The following is a 12,839-nucleotide window of genomic DNA, read 5'->3' on the forward strand; positions in this document are numbered from 1 at the left end:
ACTTATTTAGTAAATGTAGGAGAATATTACTTATTTGGTAAATTCAGGAGAATATTACTTATTTAGTAAATGTAGGAGAATATTACTTATTTGGTAAATTCAGGAGAATATTACTTATTTAGTAAATTCAGGAGAATATTACTTATTTAGTAAATGTAGGAGAATATTACTTATTTGGTAAATTCAGGAGAATATCACTTATTTAGTAAATGTAGGAGAATATTACTTATTTAGTAAATTCAGGAGAATATTACTTATTTAGTAAATTCAGGAGAATATTACTTATTTAGTAAATTCAGGAGAATATTACTTATTTAGTAAATTCAGGAGAATATCACTTATTTAGTAAATTCAGGAGAATATTACTTATTTAGTAAATTCAGGAGAATATCACTTATTTAGTAAATTCAGGAGAATATTACTTATTTAGTAAATGTAGGAGAATATTACTTATTTGGTAAATTCAGGAGAATATCACTTATTTAGTAAATGTAGGAGAATATTACTTATTTAGTAAATTCAGGAGAATATCACTTATTTAGTAAATGTAGGAGAATATTACTTATTTGGTAAATTCAGGAGAATATTACTTATTTAGTAAATTCAGGAGAATATTACTTATTTAGTAAATTCAGGAGAATATTACTTATTTAGTAAATGTCAGGAGAATATCACTTATTTAGTAAATTCAGGAGAATATTACTTATTTAGTAAATTCAGGAGAATATTCACTTATTTAGTAAATTCAGGAGAATATCACTTATTTAGTAAATGTAGGAGAATATTACTTATTTGGTAAATTCAGGAGAATATTACTTATTTAGTAAATTCAGGAGAATATTACTTATTTAGTAAATGTAGGAGAATATTACTTATTTGGTAAATTCAGGAGAATATCACTTATTTAGTAAATGTAGGAGAATATTACTTATTTAGTAAATTCAGGAGAATATTACTTATTTAGTAAATTCAGGAGAATATTACTTATTTAGTAAATTCAGGAGAATATTACTTATTTAGTAAATTCAGGAGAATATCACTTATTTAGTAAATTCAGGAGAATATTACTTATTTAGTAAATTCAGGAGAATATCACTTATTTAGTAAATTCAGGAGAATATTACTTATTTAGTAAATTCAGGAGAATATTACTTATTTAGTAAATTCAGGAGAATATCACTTATTTAGTAAATGTAGGAGAATATTACTTATTTAGTAAATTCAGGAGAATATCACTTATTTAGTAAATGTAGGAGAATATTACTTATTTGGTAAATTCAGGAGAATATTACTTATTTAGTAAATTCAGGAGAATATTACTTATTTAGTAAATTCAGGAGAATATCACTTATTTAGTAAATGTAGGAGAATATTACTTATTTAGTAAATTCAGGAGAATATCACTTATTTAGTAAATGTAGGAGAATATTACTTATTTAGTAAATTCAGGAGAATATTACTTATTTAGTAAATGTAGGAGAATATTACTTATTTGGTAAATTCAGGAGAATATTACTTATTTAGTAAATTCAGGAGAATATTACTTATTTAGTAAATGTAGGAGAATATTACTTATTTGGTAAATTCAGGAGAATATTACTTATTTAGTAAATTCAGGAGAATATTACTTATTTAGTAAATTCAGGAGAATATCACTTATTTAGTAAATGTAGGAGAATATTACTTATTTAGTAAATTCAGGAGAATATCACTTATTTGGTAAATGTAGGAGAATATTACTTATTTGGTAAATTCAGGAGAATATTACTTATTTAGTAAATTCAGGAGAATATTACTTATTTAGTAAATTCAGGAGAATATTACTTATTTGGTAAATTCAGGAGAATATTACTTATTTAGTAAATTCAGGAGAATATTACTTATTTAGTAAATGTAGGAGAATATTACTTATTTGGTAAATTCAGGAGAATATTACTTATTTAGTAAATGTAGGAGAATATTACTTATTTGGTAAATTCAGGAGAATATTACTTATTTAGTAAATTCAGGAGAATATTACTTATTTGGTAAATTCAGGAGAATATTACTTATTTGGTAAATTCAGGAGAATATTACTTATTTAGTAAATTCAGGAGAATATTACTTATTTAGTAAATGTAGGAGAATATTACTTATTTGGTAAATTCAGGAGAATATTACTTATTTAGTAAATTCAGGAGAATATTACTTATTTAGTAAATGTAGGAGAATATTACTTATTTGGTAAATTCAGGAGAATATTACTTATTTAGTAAATTCAGGAGAATATTACTTATTTAGTAAATGTAGGAGAATATTACTTATTTGGTAAATTCAGGAGAATATCACTTATTTAGTAAATGTAGGAGAATATTACTTATTTAGTAAATTCAGGAGAATATTACTTATTTAGTAAATTCAGGAGAATATTACTTATTTAGTAAATTCAGGAGAATATTACTTATTTAGTAAATTCAGGAGAATATCACTTATTTAGTAAATTCAGGAGAATATTACTTATTTAGTAAATTCAGGAGAATATTCACTTATTTAGTAAATTCAGGAGAATATTACTTATTTAGTAAATTCAGGAGAATATTACTTATTTAGTAAATTCAGGAGAATATCACTTATTTAGTAAATGTAGGAGAATATTACTTATTTAGTAAATTCAGGAGAATATCACTTATTTAGTAAATGTAGGAGAATATTACTTATTTGGTAAATTCAGGAGAATATTACTTATTTAGTAAATTCAGGAGAATATTACTTATTTAGTAAATTCAGGAGAATATTACTTATTTGGTAAATTCAGGAGAATATTACTTATTTAGTAAATTCAGGAGAATATTACTTATTTAGTAAATGTAGGAGAATATTACTTATTTAGTAAATTCAGGAGAATATTACTTATTTAGTAAATGTAGGAGAATATTACTTATTTAGTAAATTCAGGAGAATATCACTTATTTAGTAAATGTAGGAGAATATTACTTATTTGGTAAATTCAGGAGAATATCACTTATTTAGTAAATGTAGGAGAATATTACTTATTTAGTAAATTCAGGAGAATATTACTTATTTAGTAAATGTAGGAGAATATTACTTATTTAGTAAATTCAGGAGAATATCACTTATTTAGTAAATGTAGGAGAATATTACTTATTTAGTAAATTCAGGAGAATATTACTTATTTAGTAAATGTAGGAGAATATTACTTATTTAGTAAATTCAGGAGAATATCACTTATTTAGTAAATGTAGGAGAATATTACTTATTTAGTAAATTCAGGAGAATATTACTTATTTAGTAAATGTAGGAGAATATTACTTATTTAGTAAATTCAGGAGAATATTACTTATTTAGTAAATGTAGGAGAATATTACTTATTTAGTAAATTCAGGAGAATATTACTTATTTAGTAAATGTAGGAGAATATTACTTATTTAGTAAATTCAGGAGAATATTACTTATTTAGTAAATGTAGGAGAATATTACTTATTTAGTAAATTCAGGAGAATATCACTTATTTAGTAAATGTAGGAGAATATTACTTATTTAGTAAATTCAGGAGAATATCACTTATTTAGTAAATGTAGGAGAATATTACTTATTTAGTAAATTCAGGAGAATATTACTTATTTTGTAAATGTAGGAGAATATTACTTATTTAGTAAATTCAGGAGAATATTACTTATTTAGTAAATGTAGGAGAATATTACTTATTTAGTAAATTCAGGAGAATATCACTTATTTAGTAAATGTAGGAGAATATTACTTATTTGGTAAATTCAGGAGAATATTACTTATTTAGTAAATTCAGGAGAATATTACTTATTTAGTAAATGTAGGAGAATATTACTTATTTGGTAAATTCAGGAGAATATTACTTATTTAGTAAATTCAGGAGAATATTACTTATTTAGTAAATTCAGGAGAATATCACTTATTTAGTAAATGTAGGAGAATATTACTTATTTAGTAAATTCAGGAGAATATTACTTATTTAGTAAATGTAGGAGAATATTACTTATTTGGTAAATTCAGGAGAATATTACTTATTTAGTAAATTCAGGAGAATATTACTTATTTAGTAAATGTAGGAGAATATTACTTATTTGGTAAATTCAGGAGAATATTACTTATTTAGTAAATTCAGGAGAATATTACTTATTTAGTAAATGTAGGAGAATATTACTTATTTGGTAAATTCAGGAGAATATCACTTATTTAGTAAATGTAGGAGAATATTACTTATTTAGTAAATTCAGGAGAATATTACTTATTTAGTAAATTCAGGAGAATATTACTTATTTAGTAAATTCAGGAGAATATTACTTATTTAGTAAATTCAGGAGAATATCACTTATTTAGTAAATTCAGGAGAATATTACTTATTTGGTAAATTCAGGAGAATATTACTTATTTGGTAAATTCAGGAGAATATTACTTATTTAGTAAATTCAGGAGAATATTACTTATTTAGTAAATGTAGGAGAATATTACTTATTTGGTAAATTCAGGAGAATATTACTTATTTAGTAAATTCAGGAGAATATTACTTATTTAGTAAATGTAGGAGAATATTACTTATTTGGTAAATTCAGGAGAATATCACTTATTTAGTAAATGTAGGAGAATATTACTTATTTGGTAAATTCAGGAGAATATTACTTATTTAGTAAATTCAGGAGAATATTACTTATTTAGTAAATTCAGGAGAATATTACTTATTTAGTAAATTCAGGAGAATATTACTTATTTAGTAAATTCAGGAGAATATCACTTATTTAGTAAATGTAGGAGAATATTACTTATTTAGTAAATTCAGGAGAATATCACTTATTTAGTAAATGTAGGAGAATATTACTTATTTGGTAAATTCAGGAGAATATTACTTATTTAGTAAATTCAGGAGAATATTACTTATTTAGTAAATTCAGGAGAATATTACTTATTTAGTAAATGTAGGAGAATATTACTTATTTGGTAAATTCAGGAGAATATTACTTATTTAGTAAATTCAGGAGAATATTACTTATTTAGTAAATGTAGGAGAATATTACTTATTTGGTAAATTCAGGAGAATATTACTTATTTAGTAAATTCAGGAGAATATTACTTATTTAGTAAATGTAGGAGAATATTACTTATTTGGTAAATTCAGGAGAATATCACTTATTTAGTAAATGTAGGAGAATATTACTTATTTGGTAAATTCAGGAGAATATTACTTATTTAGTAAATTCAGGAGAATATTACTTATTTAGTAAATTCAGGAGAATATTACTTATTTAGTAAATGTAGGAGAATATTACTTATTTGGTAAATTCAGGAGAATATTACTTATTTAGTAAATTCAGGAGAATATTACTTATTTGGTAAATTCAGGAGAATATTACTTATTTAGTAAATTCAGGAGAATATTACTTATTTGGTAAATTCAGGAGAATATTACTTATTTAGTAAATTCAGGAGAATATTACTTATTTAGTAAATGTAGGAGAATATTACTTATTTGGTAAATTCAGGAGAATATTACTTATTTAGTAAATTCAGGAGAATATTACTTATTTGGTAAATTCAGGAGAATATTACTTATTTAGTAAATGTAGGAGAATATTACTTATTTGGTAAATTCAGGAGAATATTACTTATTTAGTAAATTCAGGAGAATATTACTTATTTAGTAAATGTAGGAGAATATTACTTATTTGGTAAATTCAGGAGAATATTACTTATTTAGTAAATTCAGGAGAATATTACTTATTTAGTAAATGTAGGAGAATATTACTTATTTGGTAAATTCAGGAGAATATCACTTATTTAGTAAATGTAGGAGAATATTACTTATTTGGTAAATTCAGGAGAATATTACTTATTTAGTAAATTCAGGAGAATATTACTTATTTAGTAAATTCAGGAGAATATTACTTATTTAGTAAATTCAGGAGAATATTACTTATTTAGTAAATTCAGGAGAATATCACTTATTTAGTAAATGTAGGAGAATATTACTTATTTAGTAAATTCAGGAGAATATCACTTATTTAGTAAATGTAGGAGAATATTACTTATTTGGTAAATTCAGGAGAATATTACTTATTTAGTAAATTCAGGAGAATATTACTTATTTAGTAAATTCAGGAGAATATTACTTATTTAGTAAATGTAGGAGAATATCACTTATTTGGTAAATTCAGGAGAATATTACTTATTTAGTAAATTCAGGAGAATATTACTTATTTAGTAAATGTAGGAGAATATTACTTATTTAGGTAAATGTCAGGAGAATATTACTTATTTAGGTAAATTCAGGAGAATATTACTTATTTAGTAAATTCAGGAGAATATTACTTATTTAGTAAATTCAGGAGAATATTACTTATTTAGTAAATGTAGGAGAATATTACTTATTTGGTAAATTCAGGAGAATATTACTTATTTAGTAAATTCAGGAGAATATTACTTATTTAGTAAATGTAGGAGAATATTACTTATTTGGTAAATTCAGGAGAATATTACTTATTTAGTAAATTCAGGAGAATATTACTTATTTAGTAAATGTAGGAGAATATTACTTATTTGGTAAATTCAGGAGAATATTACTTATTTAGTAAATTCAGGAGAATATTACTTATTTAGTAAATGTAGGAGAATATTACTTATTTGGTAAATTCAGGAGAATATTACTTATTTAGTAAATTCAGGAGAATATTACTTATTTAGTAAATGTAGGAGAATATTACTTATTTGGTAAATTCAGGAGAATATTACTTATTTGGTAAATTCAGGAGAATATTACTTATTTAGTAAATTCAGGAGAATATTACTTATTTAGTAAATGTAGGAGAATATTACTTATTTAAGTAAATGTAGGAGAATATTACTTATTTAGTAAATTCAGGAGAATATTACTTATTTAGTAAATTCAGGAGAATATTACTTATTTAGTAAATTCAGGAGAATATTACTTATTTAGTAAATTCAGGAGAATATCACTTATTTAGTAAATTCAGGAGAATATTACTTATTTGGTAAATTCAGGAGAATATTACTTATTTGGTAAATTCAGGAGAATATTACTTATTTAGTAAATTCAGGAGAATATCACTTATTTAGTAAATGTAGGAGAATATTACTTATTTGGTAAATTCAGGAGAATATTACTTATTTAGTAAATTCAGGAGAATATCACTTATTTAGTAAATTCAGGAGAATATCACTTATTTAGTAAATTCAGGAGAATATTACTTATTTAGTAAATGTAGGAGAATATCACTTATTTAGTAAATGTAGGAGAATATTACTTATTTGGTAAATTCAGGAGAATATTACTTATTTAGTAAATGTAGGAGAATATCACTTATTTAGTAAATGTAGGAGAATATTACTTATTTAGTAAATTCAGGAGAATATCACTTATTTAGTAAATTCAGGAGAATATTACTTATTTAGTAAATTCAGGAGAATATCACTTATTTAGTAAATGTAGGAGAATATTACTTATTTAGTAAATTCAGGAGAATATCACTTATTTAGTAAATGTAGGAGAATATTACTTATTTAGTAAATTCAGGAGAATATTACTTATTTAGTAAATTCAGGAGAATATCACTTATTTAGTAAATGTAGGAGAATATTACTTATTTAGTAAATTCAGGAGAATATTACTTATTTAGTAAATTCAGGAGAATATCACTTATTTAGTAAATGTAGGAGAATATTACTTATTTGGTAAATTCAGGAGAATATCACTTATTTAGTAAATGTAGGAGAATATTACTTATTTGGTAAATTCAGGAGAATATCACTTATTTAGTAAATGTAGGAGAATATTACTTATTTAGTAAATTCAGGAGAATATCACTTATTTAGTAAATTCAGGAGAATATTACTTATTTAGTAAATGTAGGAGAATATTACTTATTTAGTAAATTCAGGAGAATATCACTTATTTAGTAAATTCAGGAGAATATCACTTATTTAGTAAATTCAGGAGAATATCACTTATTTAGTAAATTCAGGAGAATATCACTTATTTAGTAAATGTAGGAGAATATTACTTATTTAGTAAATTCAGGAGAATATTACTTATTTAGTAAATGTAGGAGAATATTACTTATTTGGTAAATTCAGGAGAATATTACTTATTTAGTAAATTCAGGAGAATATTACTTATTTGGTAAATTCAGGAGAATATCACTTATTTAGTAAATTCAGGAGAATATCACTTATTTAGTAAATTCAGGAGAATATTACTTATTTAGTAAATTCAGGAGAATATCACTTATTTAGTAAATTCAGGAGAATATCACTTATTTAGTAAATTCAGGAGAATATCACTTATTTAGTAAATGTAGGAGAATATTACTTATTTAGTAAATTCAGGAGAATATCACTTATTTAGTAAATGTAGGAGAATATTACTTATTTAGTAAATTCAGGAGAATATCACTTATTTAGTAAATTCAGGAGAATATCACTTATTTAGTAAATGTAGGAGAATATCACTTATTTAGTAAATGTAGGAGAATATTACTTATTTGGTAAATTCAGGAGAATATTACTTATTTAGTAAATTCAGGAGAATATTACTTATTTGGTAAATTCAGGAGAATATCACTTATTTAGTAAATTCAGGAGAATATTACTTATTTAGTAAATGTAGGAGAATATTACTTATTTGGTAAATTCAGGAGAATATCACTTATTTAGTAAATTCAGGAGAATATTACTTATTTAGTAAATTCAGGAGAATATCACTTATTTAGTAAATTCAGGAGAATATTACTTATTTAGTAAATTCAGGAGAATATCACTTATTTAGTAAATGTAGGAGAATATTACTTATTTAGTAAATTCAGGAGAATATCACTTATTTAGTAAATTCAGGAGAATATCACTTATTTAGTAAATGTAGGAGAATATTACTTATTTGGTAAATTCAGGAGAATATTACTTATTTAGTAAATTCAGGAGAATATTACTTATTTAGTAAATTCAGGAGAATATCACTTATTTAGTAAATTCAGGAGAATATTACTTATTTAGTAAATTCAGGAGAATATTACTTATTTGGTAAATTCAGGAGAATATCACTTATTTAGTAAATTCAGGAGAATATCACTTATTTAGTAAATTCAGGAGAATATTACTTATTTAGTAAATTCAGGAGAATATCACTTATTTAGTAAATTCAGGAGAATATCACTTATTTAGTAAATTCAGGAGAATATTACTTATTTAGTAAATTCAGGAGAATATCACTTATTTAGTAAATGTAGGAGAATATTACTTATTTAGTAAATTCAGGAGAATATCACTTATTTAGTAAATTCAGGAGAATATCACTTATTTAGTAAATGTAGGAGAATATTACTTATTTGGTAAATTCAGGAGAATATTACTTATTTAGTAAATTCAGGAGAATATTACTTATTTGGTAAATTCAGGAGAATATCACTTATTTAGTAAATTCAGGAGAATATCACTTATTTAGTAAATGTAGGAGAATATTACTTATTTGGTAAATTCAGGAGAATATCACTTATTTAGTAAATTCAGGAGAATATTACTTATTTAGTAAATTCAGGAGAATATCACTTATTTAGTAAATTCAGGAGAATATTACTTATTTAGTAAATTCAGGAGAATATTACTTATTTAGTAAATGTAGGAGAATATTACTTATTTAGTAAATTCAGGAGAATATCACTTATTTAGTAAATTCAGGAGAATATCACTTATTTAGTAAATGTAGGAGAATATTACTTATTTGGTAAATTCAGGAGAATATTACTTATTTGGTAAATTCAGGAGAATATCACTTATTTAGTAAATTCAGGAGAATATCACTTATTTAGTAAATGTAGGAGAATATTACTTATTTGGTAAATTCAGGAGAATATCACTTATTTAGTAAATTCAGGAGAATATCACTTATTTAGTAAATTCAGGAGAATATTACTTATTTAGTAAATGTAGGAGAATATCACTTATTTAGTAAATTCAGGAGAATATCACTTATTTAGTAAATTCAGGAGAATATCACTTATTTAGTAAATGTAGGAGAATATTACTTATTTGGTAAATTCAGGAGAATATTACTTATTTAGTAAATTCAGGAGAATATCACTTATTTAGTAAATTCAGGAGAATATCACTTATTTAGTAAATGTAGGAGAATATTACTTATTTGGTAAATTCAGGAGAATATTACTTATTTAGTAAATTCAGGAGAATATCACTTATTTAGTAAATTCAGGAGAATATCACTTATTTAGTAAATGTAGGAGAATATTACTTATTTGGTAAATTCAGGAGAATATCACTTATTTAGTAAATGTAGGAGAATATTACTTATTTGGTAAATTCAGGAGAATATTACTTATTTGGTAAATTCAGGAGAATATCACTTATTTAGTAAATGTAGGAGAATATTACTTATTTAGTAAATTCAGGAGAATATTACTTATTTAGTAAATGTAGGAGAATATTACTTATTTGGTAAATTCAGGAGAATATTACTTATTTGGTAAATTCAGGAGAATATCACTTATTTAGTAAATGTAGGAGAATATTACTTATTTAGTAAATTCAGGAGAATATCACTTATTTAGTAAATGTAGGAGAATATTACTTATTTGGTAAATTCAGGAGAATATTACTTATTTGGTAAATTCAGGAGAATATCACTTATTTGGTAAATTCAGGAGAATATCACTTATTTAGTAAATTCAGGAGAATATTACTTATTTAGTAAATGTAGGAGAATATTACTTATTTGGTAAATTCAGGAGAATATCACTTATTTAGTAAATGTAGGAGAATATTACTTATTTGGTAAATTCAGGAGAATATTACTTATTTGGTAAATTCAGGAGAATATTACTTATTTAGTAAATTCAGGAGAATATCACTTATTTAGTAAATTCAGGAGAATATTACTTATTTAGTAAATGTAGGAGAATATTACTTATTTGGTAAATGTAGGAGAATATCACTTATTTAGTAAATTCAGGAGAATATCACTTATTTAGTAAATTCAGGAGAATATTACTTATTTAGTAAATGTAGGAGAATATTACTTATTTGGTAAATTCAGGAGAATATTACTTATTTGGTAAATTCAGGAGAATATCACTTATTTAGTAAATTCAGGAGAATATTACTTATTTAGTAAATGTAGGAGAATATTACTTATTTGGTAAATTCAGGAGAATATCACTTATTTAGGTAAATTCAGGAGAATATCACTTATTTAGTAAATGTAGGAGAATATTACTTATTTGGTAAATTCAGGAGAATATTACTTATTTGGTAAATTCAGGAGAATATCACTTATTTAGTAAATTCAGGAGAATATTACTTATTTAGTAAATGTAGGAGAATATTACTTATTTAGTAAATTCAGGAGAATATTACTTATTTGGTAAATTCAGGAGAATATCACTTATTTAGTAAATTCAGGAGAATATTACTTATTTAGTAAATGTAGGAGAATATTACTTATTTGGTAAATTCAGGAGAATATTACTTATTTGGTAAATTCAGGAGAATATCACTTATTTAGTAAATGTAGGAGAATATTACTTATTTGGTAAATTCAGGAGAATATTACTTATTTGGTAAATTCAGGAGAATATTACTTATTTAGTAAATTCAGGAGAATATCACTTATTTAGTAAATTCAGGAGAATATTACTTATTTAGTAAATGTAGGAGAATATTACTTATTTGGTAAATGTAGGAGAATATCACTTATTTAGTAAATTCAGGAGAATATCACTTATTTAGTAAATTCAGGAGAATATTACTTATTTAGTAAATGTAGGAGAATATTACTTATTTAGTAAATGTAGGAGAATATCACTTATTTAGTAAATTCAGGAGAATATCACTTATTTAGTAAATTCAGGAGAATATTACTTATTTAGTAAATGTAGGAGAATATTACTTATTTGGTAAATTCAGGAGAATATCACTTATTTAGTAAATTCAGGAGAATATCACTTATTTAGTAAATGTAGGAGAATATTACTTATTTAGTAAATTCAGGAGAATATCACTTATTTAGTAAATTCAGGAGAATATCACTTATTTAGTAAATGTAGGAGAATATTACTTATTTGGTAAATTCAGGAGAATATTACTTATTTGGTAAATTCAGGAGAATATCACTTATTTAGTAAATTCAGGAGAATATCACTTATTTAGTAAATGTAGGAGAATATTACTTATTTGGTAAATTCAGGAGAATATCACTTATTTAGTAAATGTAGGAGAATATTACTTATTTGGTAAATTCAGGAGAATATTACTTATTTGGTAAATTCAGGAGAATATCACTTATTTGGTAAATTCAGGAGAATATTACTTATTTAGTAAATTCAGGAGAATATCACTTATTTAGTAAATGTAGGAGAATATTACTTATTTAGTAAATTCAGGAGAATATCACTTATTTAGTAAATTCAGGAGAATATTACTTATTTAGTAAATTCAGGAGAATATCACTTATTTAGTAAATGTAGGAGAATATTACTTATTTAGTAAATTCAGGAGAATATCACTTATTTAGTAAATTCAAGAGAATATCACTTATTTAGTAAATGTAGGAGAATATTACTTATTTGGTAAATTCAGGAGAATATCACTTATTTAGTAAATGTAGGAGAATATTACTTATTTGGTAAATTCAGGAGAATATTACTTATTTGGTAAATTCAGGAGAATATCACTTATTTGGTAAATTCAGGAGAATATTACTTATTTAGTAAATGTAGGAGAATATTACTTATTTAGTAAATTCAGGAGAATATCACTTATTTAGTAAATTCAGGAGAATATCACTTATT

The sequence above is a fragment of the Euprymna scolopes genome, chromosome 2 (genome assembly GCF_053919585.1).
Source record: "Euprymna scolopes isolate OS-2025 chromosome 2, ASM5391958v1, whole genome shotgun sequence".
NCBI classification, from domain to species: Eukaryota; Metazoa; Mollusca; class Cephalopoda; order Sepiida; family Sepiolidae; genus Euprymna; species Euprymna scolopes.